The sequence below is a fragment of the Neophocaena asiaeorientalis genome, unplaced genomic scaffold (assembly GCF_003031525.2).
Source record: "Neophocaena asiaeorientalis asiaeorientalis breed wild unplaced genomic scaffold, Neophocaena_asiaeorientalis_V1.1 scaffold591, whole genome shotgun sequence".
In the NCBI taxonomy this organism is placed as follows: Eukaryota; Metazoa; Chordata; class Mammalia; order Artiodactyla; family Phocoenidae; genus Neophocaena; species Neophocaena asiaeorientalis.
Window position 1 is genome coordinate 1,457,959 of NW_020173494.1, and position 11,021 is coordinate 1,468,979.

Consider the following 11,021-nt stretch of genomic DNA (forward strand, 5'->3'; position numbering starts at 1 on the left):
GTGAGTCTAAGTCCCCTGCCAGATCTGTCCTTGCATCCATGCCAGGGAAGGCTCGGGCAAGGACTCGAGGCCTCTGAAAGCCAGCAGCATGGAAACCAGGAACAGAACCTGTGTCTCCCGGTTACTGAGCTCGTGTGTAATTTCCACCCGTGGAGACAAGAGAGCATCGCAAAGATATAAACACACCCTGAGATGAGGAAGAGCGCTCCCCACAGCCAAAGGGGAAGGGACTAGATATGGTCCAATAAGTTTCCATGGAGAAAGAAAGCAAGCCAAGAGGACAGAAAGGGCTTGAGTTGAGAGGTGGGAAACAAGGATTGCTGTCCCAGCTCAGTCAGCGACTAGCTAGCTGATCTTGGGATGTGCTTGACCTCCAGCTCCTTGATTTCTTCCTCTGCTAAATGAGAGACATTGGAACAGCTGATCTCTAAGCTCAAGAAGTCGGAGAATCAATAGAAAACATAAAAGTGGGCCAAGAAAAGAGCTTGGAGTTTGCTCAGTTTTAGTAAAGCTATCCCCAAGGCTGGCAGGCGCGTGGCACCAGACCAATGTGATTGAACCTCTAGGAAGGTGGGGACCAGATGTTTGTCATCGCTGAAGCCCGGTGCCCAGACAAAGGAGGCCCTTCCCAGAAAAGGGAGGGTGAGAGGGATAGTGTGGCAGAAACAAAGGCCAGAGTCTGGGTCTAGGGGCCACCATTGCTCACCAGGAGCCTTAGGCACGGCGTGTAACCTCTCCAAGCCTCATCCTCAACACAAGAACAATCCCTGCTACTGCCTGGAGCTGTTGTGAGGCTGAAAAGGATTGAGTGCCTGGCACACAGTAGGGGCTCAGCGGCTGGCTGTGGAGGCTGCATCTGGCCCTACGTGCACCCGCATGGAAGGAATAGACCTTAGTGAAATCCTGTAGTCTTGCATTCCTTAGCAGCCTGGAAGGACCTTGATCCTGCATCTGGCTCAGAAATACACCTCCCTCTTTTCCTCTGTCTCTCTCTGTCTCTGTCTCTGTCTCTCACACACACACACATGTACACACACGATAAAAGGAAGAGAAAACTGCAGTCAGCCTGGGGTGACCCCGGGCATTAAAAAAACATGCAGAACAACTACCTGTTGCAATAAATCAAACTGTGGGATCCAAATCCGAGCTGGGGTCCAGCCTCCAGTTCCAGTTGCATCAGAGGCTGGGCTGAGCTCTCTGTTCCTACAGCCAGCATTGCCGCCGGGAGCTGCTGGCCAACTCCTTGGGCCACTCCAGAGGTAGCTGACCCCTTCTTGGGAGATTGGGAGTGGCCGGAGTGGGAGGGAGAGAAGAGAACCAGGCTGATGGCCGTGGGATGTTTGGCTAAGCTGAGCCAAGGAGATGGCTGGAAAACCTGGCTGTGGCAAACCACCCCGATTCCTTGAGTATGAATGTTGGAAGGTATTGTAGAAAGGCATGGAGGTGTGCACACGAGAGCCCCAAGGTGTGGTAGAGACTCAGCTCTAGGTATACCTCTGCCCCTACTTGCTGGGTAACTCCAGGTGAGTAACTTCCCTTCTCTGTTTTATCATGAAAAATTTGGGGCTTAGGCTACTGGAGAGCCTCGAAGAGCCTTTTCCCGCAGTATGATTTTGATGAATTTCTCTCGTAGAGTTGAACTAGCCTGCTTCTCAACAGCAGGCTGGGCTGAACTGGGCTGACGTTGAACTGGGCTTCAGTTCATTTCAAGAAAGCAGTTAACCAAAGGTTGATTGCACGCCAGGCACTTGTGCTGGTTAGACCAAGAAGAAAAGCCATGGTTCCCGATTCATTGCCACCAAGGAGCTTGCAGTCTTATGAAGGGAAGCATATATTTAATCAAATACATATGATATAAGACAACACATCCCATAGTAGCAATCCATTCTCCCGGGGAGACTGAGGAAGGTTCCATGGAGCAGAGGGACACCTGAGCGAGAATTTGAGCGATGAATAAGAACTTTCCAAATTACTGAAGGCAGAGGGCACAACGGAAACCAAATCAAAGGGTAGTGTCAGTACGTATGACTACTCATCTATGTGGTCGTAGCGTGAGAGGGATGGAAGGACACGAGACCAGAAGCACAAGCTTGGAACAGAATGTGCAAAGGCCATGAATGAGAGCCAGAGATTTCGCTCTTCACCCTGTGGGAAATGGGGAGCCATTGAAGATTTCCCGGCGGGGGAGGGACAAGACCAGACGTACATTTTAGGACCATTTGTATTGGCAGCAGTGTAAACCTCCCAGATCAGCACACCACAGCCCATGGGCCAAATCTGGTCCACAGCTTGTTGTTTTTTTGTTTTTAATGGCCTGTGAACTAAAAAAACAATTTTTATAATTTTTTACTACAACTTTATTGAGCTATAATTCACATCCTGTATAATTCACTCATTTCAAGCAGACAATTCAATGGCTTTTAGCATACTCACAGAGTCGTGCAACCATGACCACTGTCAATTTTAGAACATTGTCATGTCTTCAAAAAGAAACCCTGTTCCCTTTAGCTACTACACCTCATCCCCCGACTCACCCCAGCCCTACTTTCTGTCTCTATGGCTTTGCCTACTCTGGAGATCTCATGTAAATGGAATCTATAATATCTGGCCTTTTATGTCTGTCTTCTTTCACTTACCACAATGTTCCAAGGTTCTACCACATCATAGCACGGACAGGATCTCATCACTTTTCATGGCTGAATGATATTCCATTGAACGGATAGATCACATTTCGGTGATCAGCTGATGGACATTTGTGCTGTTTCTACCAGAGAAGAATATGTAACATAGATGTGTGTGGCTCCCAAAGCCTAAACAGCTATTACCCAGCTCTTCACAGACTCAGTACAGAGCCTGGAGAGCACAGAGGCAGGACTGGAAGTCAAACCCAGGTCAGGGGCTCTGACAGTTCCCAAGTGACATATGACAGTGGCCTCAGCTAGGGGAAAGCAAACATATTTGTGGTCCTACCAACTGAACTTGGCAACAGATCTGATGATTGGGTGAAGGAGAGAGTGACTGAGGAAAATCCATTTACCATAAAGACACTGAGATGCCTTTATCTGTCTTTAAGACAGGTGGAGTGAGTCATCTGAGGTGAAGTCACTGGCTGATGGCAAAGCCAAGCTAAGAATCCAGCTCTCTTCTTGCACACAACTAATGAACGTGTGAGATTTCTGATCACCGTTAACAGGAAAGTGGCCTGAGCTGGTGACCTTGACCTTGCTCTGTGAGGCTTCCACCGCTAGGCTAACCAGGTGTAGGCATGTACCCACTCACTAGCACGGTACCACCTGGAGAGCTGGTGGTGTTTCCTGGAGCCACCTGGAGTGTGAACAGCTTGTGTGTCCCTCAAAACACCTTCACAGGCGTCTCCCGATCAAGCACCTTCCTTCTAGGTGAATGGATCAGTCCCTCCTCCGCTGTCTTCCCCCACCCCCTCCAGTCCTGCCTCCAAACCTGTGTGCTGGTACTGTGCTCACCGCCGTGCTGAGGTACACATCTGCTCAGCTACAAGCAGAAGCGGCCATGGCACCCCTACCATGTTTGCCTGGGAAAGCAGGACCTGAAGCTCCTGCAAAGCCAGTCCCCTGGGGTCCCAAATGAACCGAGACAAGGAATCCTCTCTGCAGTACTTGTCTCTGATCACGGTGCCTTCCAATCTCCCTCAGCTTCTCTGGATTTCAAAGGAATCCAAAATCCAGCTGACACTGAAGGTTCTCCCCCACCCCCACCGGGCCTCGACATACCTCGCTAGCCACACCTTCCCTTCCCCACGTCCACACTCTCTGCTTCTCTCTCCCTCCTTGGTCTCCAAGCTCACCACACCCCTTTCCTGCCTCTGAGCCTTGCTCCTTGTCTTAGCATTGTCTTTCCCCACTCCCATCTCCAGCCAGAAAACTCCTGTTTATCCTTCAAAACCCATTCAAATATTCTGCTTCTGGGAAGTCTCTCCCTCCAGCTCTTGTTCATAATGTTGGCCACACAGAACTGTAACAGTCCTGTTCTTGGGTCATTCTCCCCTACTAGCCCATGCCTTTTGTCTGTGTCCTAGCCCATGGTCTGTGCTCTCTAAATATTTGCTAAGTGAGTGAGGGAGCTGGAAAATATTCCTCGCTGCTTTCTCTTCTATTGATCCTGGAATTTATGGCACTATTGTTTCCTTTTATTAGGCTGTAATGGCCTCCGTGAAAACGTGTTACATGGAAATAGGCTAATTAATTGTGTCAAATAAGTCACCATCCCACAGAGTGGCCGGCCCTACCCAGACAGGGCTGAGGTGTCTCGAGGTGGAGGGAAACAGGGTGCAGGGAGAGCTCATCATCCGCACCCCTGTTTCTCAGAGCAGAGGAAGCTCCCAGCCCCCATGTGTCAGAGGACTCGCCCTGTTGCTCTGCGTGCCTCCCAGAGTCGGTGTGAGATGCCGCCCCCAGTGCCTCTGTCCTCCCGCACAAGTTGGAGTTAAAGCATCCATGCTGGGGACCACGTGTCCTGCTCTTCTGCCTGTCCCTAGCCTAGGACCTCATGGGAAGGCGAACAGAGCGCACATCTCCATTCCAGGGGAACTTCTAGTAGCAGGCCTGAGAGGATGAGACTCTGGTGGGAAACCTGTCTTACACACCTCTGTCTCTTTGTTTATAATCCAGCAACACTTCCCAATCCAGGCGTGTTTGCAGGAAGCCAAGCTGGCAGGAGATGCCCCAGGCCTTGGATAAGAGGTGAATGCCTGCCTTTTTCTTATTTTTTATTTTATTTTATTTTATTTATTTATTTATTTTGTGGTACGCGGGCCTCTCAATTAACATCTTTATTGGAGTATAATTGCTTTACAATGGTGTGTTAGTTTCTGCTTTATAACATAATGAATCAGCTATACGTTTACATATATTCCCATATCTCCTCCCTCTTGCATCTCCTTTTGAGGAATTTCCAATAAGGCCTTGCACTAGTGAAGATCAGGCTCCAAGAGAGTCGTGTTCTCTTTCAGACCACACGGATATTCTGGGTTCTTCTGGTCCATGGGGGAATGGAGGGTTTGATGAGATTCTCATGAGAAAGATCCCTTGAGGAAAGGGACTTTAACTCACATGAAAACTTTTCGGTTTTGCTCTACCATGGGGAAACCTCATCCACTGCTCAGCTGGCTCTATTCTTCCAGGCCCAGTCAAGTCCGTAGCCTTCTCCTCCCTTGAACATCTGAAGATGAACTGTCTCCATGAGCATGTCTCAAAGTATCAACCCTGTAGGGTGGTAGCAGGAGTCTGTGCTCAAAGAAATTGGGGGACCACCGCGTTAACAGAGCTGGACAGGCCTGTTTACTCTGAGCTTCTCAGAGCTCACACCATGTTTGTGTGCATTTTCCAGGGAAGTGTGGCGGGTCCCAACTTCTTACTACCCCTCCGCAGTGTTGGAATCATAGGTCCCTGCCCTTTGCTATGTGACTTTGCAGTTCCTCCCTCTAGACTAGGCTGCGTACGTTTCTAGTTCCCACTGGTGTTCAGCTTGGCCACGTGACTGACTTTGGCCAGTGGAAGGTGGGCCGAAAGGGGGTGTCTCAGAGCCGAAATGGGAACAGACATGGCAAGCGTCTGCTAGTTTTCTCTCCTGTTTTTGCCACTGCCATGAAAAGAGCACACCTCTAGCAGCCACTATCCCAGAATGTAGCTGGTGGAGAGACTTAAAACCAGGCTATACAGGACTATTTACCATAGCCAAGACATGGAAGCAACCTAAATGTCCATTCGACAAATAAAGATGTGGTGCATATATACAACGAAAACTACTCAGCCATAAAAAAGAATGAAATAACGCCATTTACAGCAACATGGATAGACCTAGAGATTATCTGAAAAGTCAGAAAGAGAAAGACAAATACCATGTAATATCACTTGTATGTGGAATCTAAAATATGACACAAATGAACTTATCTCCAAAGAGAAACGGACTCACAGACATAGAAAACAAACACAGTTACCAAAAGGGATGCGGGAGGAGGGATAAATTAGGAGTATGAGATTAGCAGATACAAACTATTATACATAAAATAGATAAGTAACAAGGTCCCACTGTATAGCACAGGGAACTATATTCGATATCCTGTAATATGGCTGATCCGCTTTGTTGAACACAGCATTGTGAAGCAATTATACCCCCAAAAATATCTATTAAAAAGAAAGTTTAAAAAAAATCCTGTAATAAACCGTAATGGAAAAGAATATGAAAAAGAATATATATATATATATATGGATAACTGAGTCACTTTGTTGTACAGCAGAAATTAAACACAACATTGTAAATCAACTATACTTCAATTAAGAAAACAAACAAACAAAAACCCAGGCCCTGATCTGAACCAGAGCTGCCATATGCAGCCCCTAGCCGGGGATCAGAAAGCAGCCTTGAGATGATTTGTTACTTATCCTTAACCAACCATGTGAGTTTCTTACCGCTGCTGTAACAAATCACCACCAACCAAGCAGCTAAGCACAACACACGTTTATTCTCTTACAGCTCTGGAGGTCAGAAGTCCAACACCAGCCTTACTGGGCTATAGTCAAGGTGTTGACAGGGCCGGTTCCTTCTGGAGACTCCAGGGGAAAACCCCTTGCCTTGTCTTTTTCAGCTTCTAGTGGCACCTATGTTCCTCGGTTCATGGCTCCTCTCTCCACCTTCCAAGTCCATCGCTCCAGTTTCTGCTTCTGTTGCGACATCTCCTCCTCACGTGGACCCTCCTTCCTCCCTCTTACAGGGACGCTTGCTATTACATTGGGTCCACTTGAATAATTCAGAATCATCTTCCCATCTCAAGATGCTTAATTTAATCACATCTGCAAATACAAGGTTAACATTCATAAATTCTGGAGATTAGTACGTGGCTTATTTGGGGTTGTAATTCAGTTTACCACACTGAGTAATACAAAGAAAGGCTAAGGATATGTAGAGTTTCCCTAAAGTATTTGGAATTTTTCCCCCCCATCTAAGAATATCTCCTCCCTTCTTCTGAGGATGCCACTTTTGGAAATTGGGCCGTTCCCCTATTATTGGCCATTTCTGTCGCTAATCTGTAGTTAGTGATAAACGGATATCCCGGTGTCTACTGTAGGATTACAAGTTCCTACAGGTTCAGTTCAGCCACTTTCTTTGCTTGGTGGTCTCCTACTTTCCTAATCTGTAAAACAGGGATACTGTCTATCTGTCAGAGCTAAACTGGTGATCGAATTACAGGAGAGAATTTTGAGTGTTTACACAGGGACTAGCCATAATTTCTCAATCAATGGCATTTGCCTTCCTTGCCTGCCTTGGCTGGGGCAGAGAGAAACTATGACAGTTGGCTGGCTGCCATGGCAGACAGTAAATGCTTTTTGTCTCATGGAGGTGCAGTCTCCCTGATACCCATATCCCCACTTTCCACCCTCTACTCTTCCTTCTGCAGTGTCAGGCATACAGCATGCACTGTCCTGTATCTCTCTGCCCTGTCCTCTCCTAATATACGGAAGACCCCGGGGGAGGCTGGCAGGAATAGTGTTGCGGGAGTGAATGAGCCTGACTCACCGCTCAGTAGCTCTGTGGCTGTGGGAACGGTCCTTGTTTTCCTGGGGCTTCGGTTGCCCTGCATGCTAATAGGAGGCTAGATTAGGGGCCCCGTGGCTCCCTACCAGGTCGCAAACCCTCGAGTCTGTGACTCTCACTTTTCCCACCATTTTGCTCAGCCCAGGCTCTGGACCCCATTGGTACTGAATCATTATTTGGCGAGTAGAACACTGGCACCCCTTTTTGTGCAATCATTTCCTATTTTGCACTTTAATGGGCTCTTTAAGCCAAAATACCCTTCAGAAACCAAAAGAAAAAGTGGCAAATTACCCACACTACAGAACAGACCATTAGGACAGATTCATAATCGCTGGGCCTTTCCAAGGACCTCAAATCCCCCATGCAGAGCTGATAAATAAATGCCCCTAGGGAGTCCTGTGTCACAGAGAGAATGACAGGCTACGAACCCACTGGAAATCTCCTGTCCTGAAGCCCACCAAACCCTTTAGAGTCACCGATCTCTTCGTGGATGAAAGAAAGCCCTGTTTCATGAGAGGATGACCAAGAAAAGGGTTAAGCCCTGAAAGGTTCGTTTCCTCGGTTCTGCCTGCTCTAGAATCAGGGATAATTCCTGCCATTAATATTTTAAGCAACTAATTTGACATTTTTCCATTTAATTAACTTGCATACATATGAGAACAGGGTTTTGAGAGTACCATGACATTTAAACAAAGTCAGTTAAGTTTTTCCATTTCTGGGGGAGTTCTGCTCTTTGCTTTGCCTCTTTTTTCTTTTTGAGCCATTTCTGTTTTGCATTCCTGATCCTGAGGCTGGCTTATTAGCTCAGAGAAATGACCGAATTTCCCAAAGCAAATGTCCCACAGTCTCAACCTAGGTGACGTGGGTGGGCCCGGCGCTCTGAGCTGTGGCGCTTTTAAACTCAGTCCTGCTCCTTTCGAAGCCTCTGTGCAAATGGCATTTCAATCAGAGCAGGCCCGCATCACAGGCTAATGTTTTCCTGTTGCCACACCAACCCCGAGTGGGAGTTGGAGAGGGGTGGGGGGAATGCAAAACGTTTATCAAATGTAACCATCTCAGCAGAAGACCTGGGGTTTCAAGAGGGAAACAATAGCTCCGTGACAATTTTCTCTTCCAAATGACAAATAATTGCTGTCATATCATCAAATGATTAAGAAATAAAGGAAAATAGACAAATAGAGTGTAGCCATTGAGGGATGATGGTGGGGGGCGGGGGCCGGGGGAGAGGCTCACTCAATGTTCCATAATTGAAAAATTGCACCCTAATTAGCTCCCACCCCAGACAATTCATGAGTTCTATGCGCCATCCAATCTCCAGCCTGCCAAGTCACAGAACTTTCAGCCCTTCAAGTTTACTGCCGGTTTCAGAAGGGGTTGTGCGGTCTCCAAACGCGTTCAGAGAATGAGACGCTTCAGCTCGCCCAGCCCTCAAAAAGGATCCATTACTTCATACTTTCATCTGCCATAATTAGTCACAGATTTTCTCTGCCTATCCACTGCTGCGGCTGCTCTCCCCAGATGAACCTGGGCACTCCTGGCTCCGGCTTCTCCGTGGTGGCCAGCCCAGCCAGGCTCAGACGTGTCACAGGAGCTGCATTCCCAGGATGCAAAATGGCACCCCCTAATCCCAGGCATCTCAGGGGAGAAATGGGTCCTGCATTTAAAATGAAATCCCACTGCAGACTAAGCCCATAAGACTCTGGAGAGATTCCATGTCTCCATTTCTCCCCACACTCAGGCTATTCCTTGGGGATTTCTAATGAGGCTCTCAGACTTTAGGAAGAATAGCGCTGTAAGAGAGGAGTGTCCCCGCTCTCCTCCATCCCCTCCTCCTGGGCCTGGGTTTAAATCCCAGATCCATGACCTCATCAGCTGCATGACCTTGGGGAAGTGACTTGGTCTGTCTGAGCATGAGTTTTTCCTTTTGTAAAATGAAGCTAATGGTGCCTACCTTTCCGGAATATGATGGTGATTGGAGGATGCCGTGCGTAAAGGATCTGTGCACGGTTGTTAGCACTGCCTCTTGATCCTTATATGTAAAGTGGGGATAATAATCTTACCTCCTCACTAGGGTTTAATGACAACTGAGTAGAGACTGCGTAATATGTGCCTTGCACAAAGTTGGTGCCCAGTAAATATGTGAATTGAACTGAAATGAATTGTACATAATTGGGTCATTCATTCATTTAATCCATCAGCTAATAGTTGTTGAGTGACTACTTTTTGTCAGACACTTTATTTGGCATAGGATATACAAAGGGGAATGAGACAGACTTGATTCATGCCCTTGGCAGCTTACGTACTAGGGGGAAACACCATGAAAGACAAATTTTTAAAAACACACAAGTTGTAAAATTTCTATTGAAAAAATAGACAAGAACTCAGAACATAGGCTAACAGTTGGATGGTGACTTTTCAATGAGATCTAGAGGCTGACGAGATAAGCATGTGAGGAATAGTAGGGAAAAGCATTCCAAGCAGAGGGAACAGCGTGGGAGAAGCAGAATGAATCTTAACACATTCCAGGCACTGAGAACAAGTCATTAGTCAGGGTAAGTGATTCTAGCTCCTAGAGCACATCTGGTGAACCCAAATCTCAGCGAGTTCAAACAGCAAAAGTTTATTCCTCCTTCCTGTCAGAGCCCATCAGGTGTTTGGTGGATGGTCCTTCAGTTTTTCAAAACCCAAACTCCTTCTAATTAGCTGCTCTGTCTGCCATCCCCTGGGTCTCCTTGGAGTTGTCCACTGTATCCTCCACTTGCAGCGAAGAGCAAAGAGGAAAAGTCCTGGGACGTTTGGGGACAAAGGCTGGGGGTGGTGTACATCACTTCCACTCATATTCCATCCACCGGAACTGAAATGCATGGTGCTGCCTGACTGCAGAGGGGCTGGGGACGGAGTCCAGCTATGCACCAAGGAGGACAGTAAACAGGTTAGGAGAGCACATGGCATCTTTTGCCTCAGAAGGTGAGTAAGGGTAGGTAGTGTGGCATGAGATGAGAAATACATGGCCAGGTTGTTCGGGGCTATGTAAACCAGGGGAGGAAGTGTGAACTGGATGCTGCTCTGTCCCATGATGCACCAGGCATTCCAGGATATTCTTTACACACCAGTTTGGATTTTATTCAGTGAGAATGGGGAGCCAGTCAACATGAACGGTATGACCTGATTTATATCTGAAGAGGATCCCTCCAGCCGCTACGAGGAGAACACATCTGCAGAGGGCAATGATGGTCCCTTGGAGGTGCCCTGGATTCGGATGATGAGAAAAAGCATGGAGAGAAAGTGACAGATGCAGGATCTCATCCCCATTGGAATTGGTTTCGGTCTCACTAACTAGCCAGCGTGTAGGCCCCTGCTGACCGACTGGGGTATTGAACAAGGTTCCAAAAGATTAGAGAAAACACAAAAGTACTAAGCAAGGCAGCTGGCTGTGTGGAGTAATTCCAGAA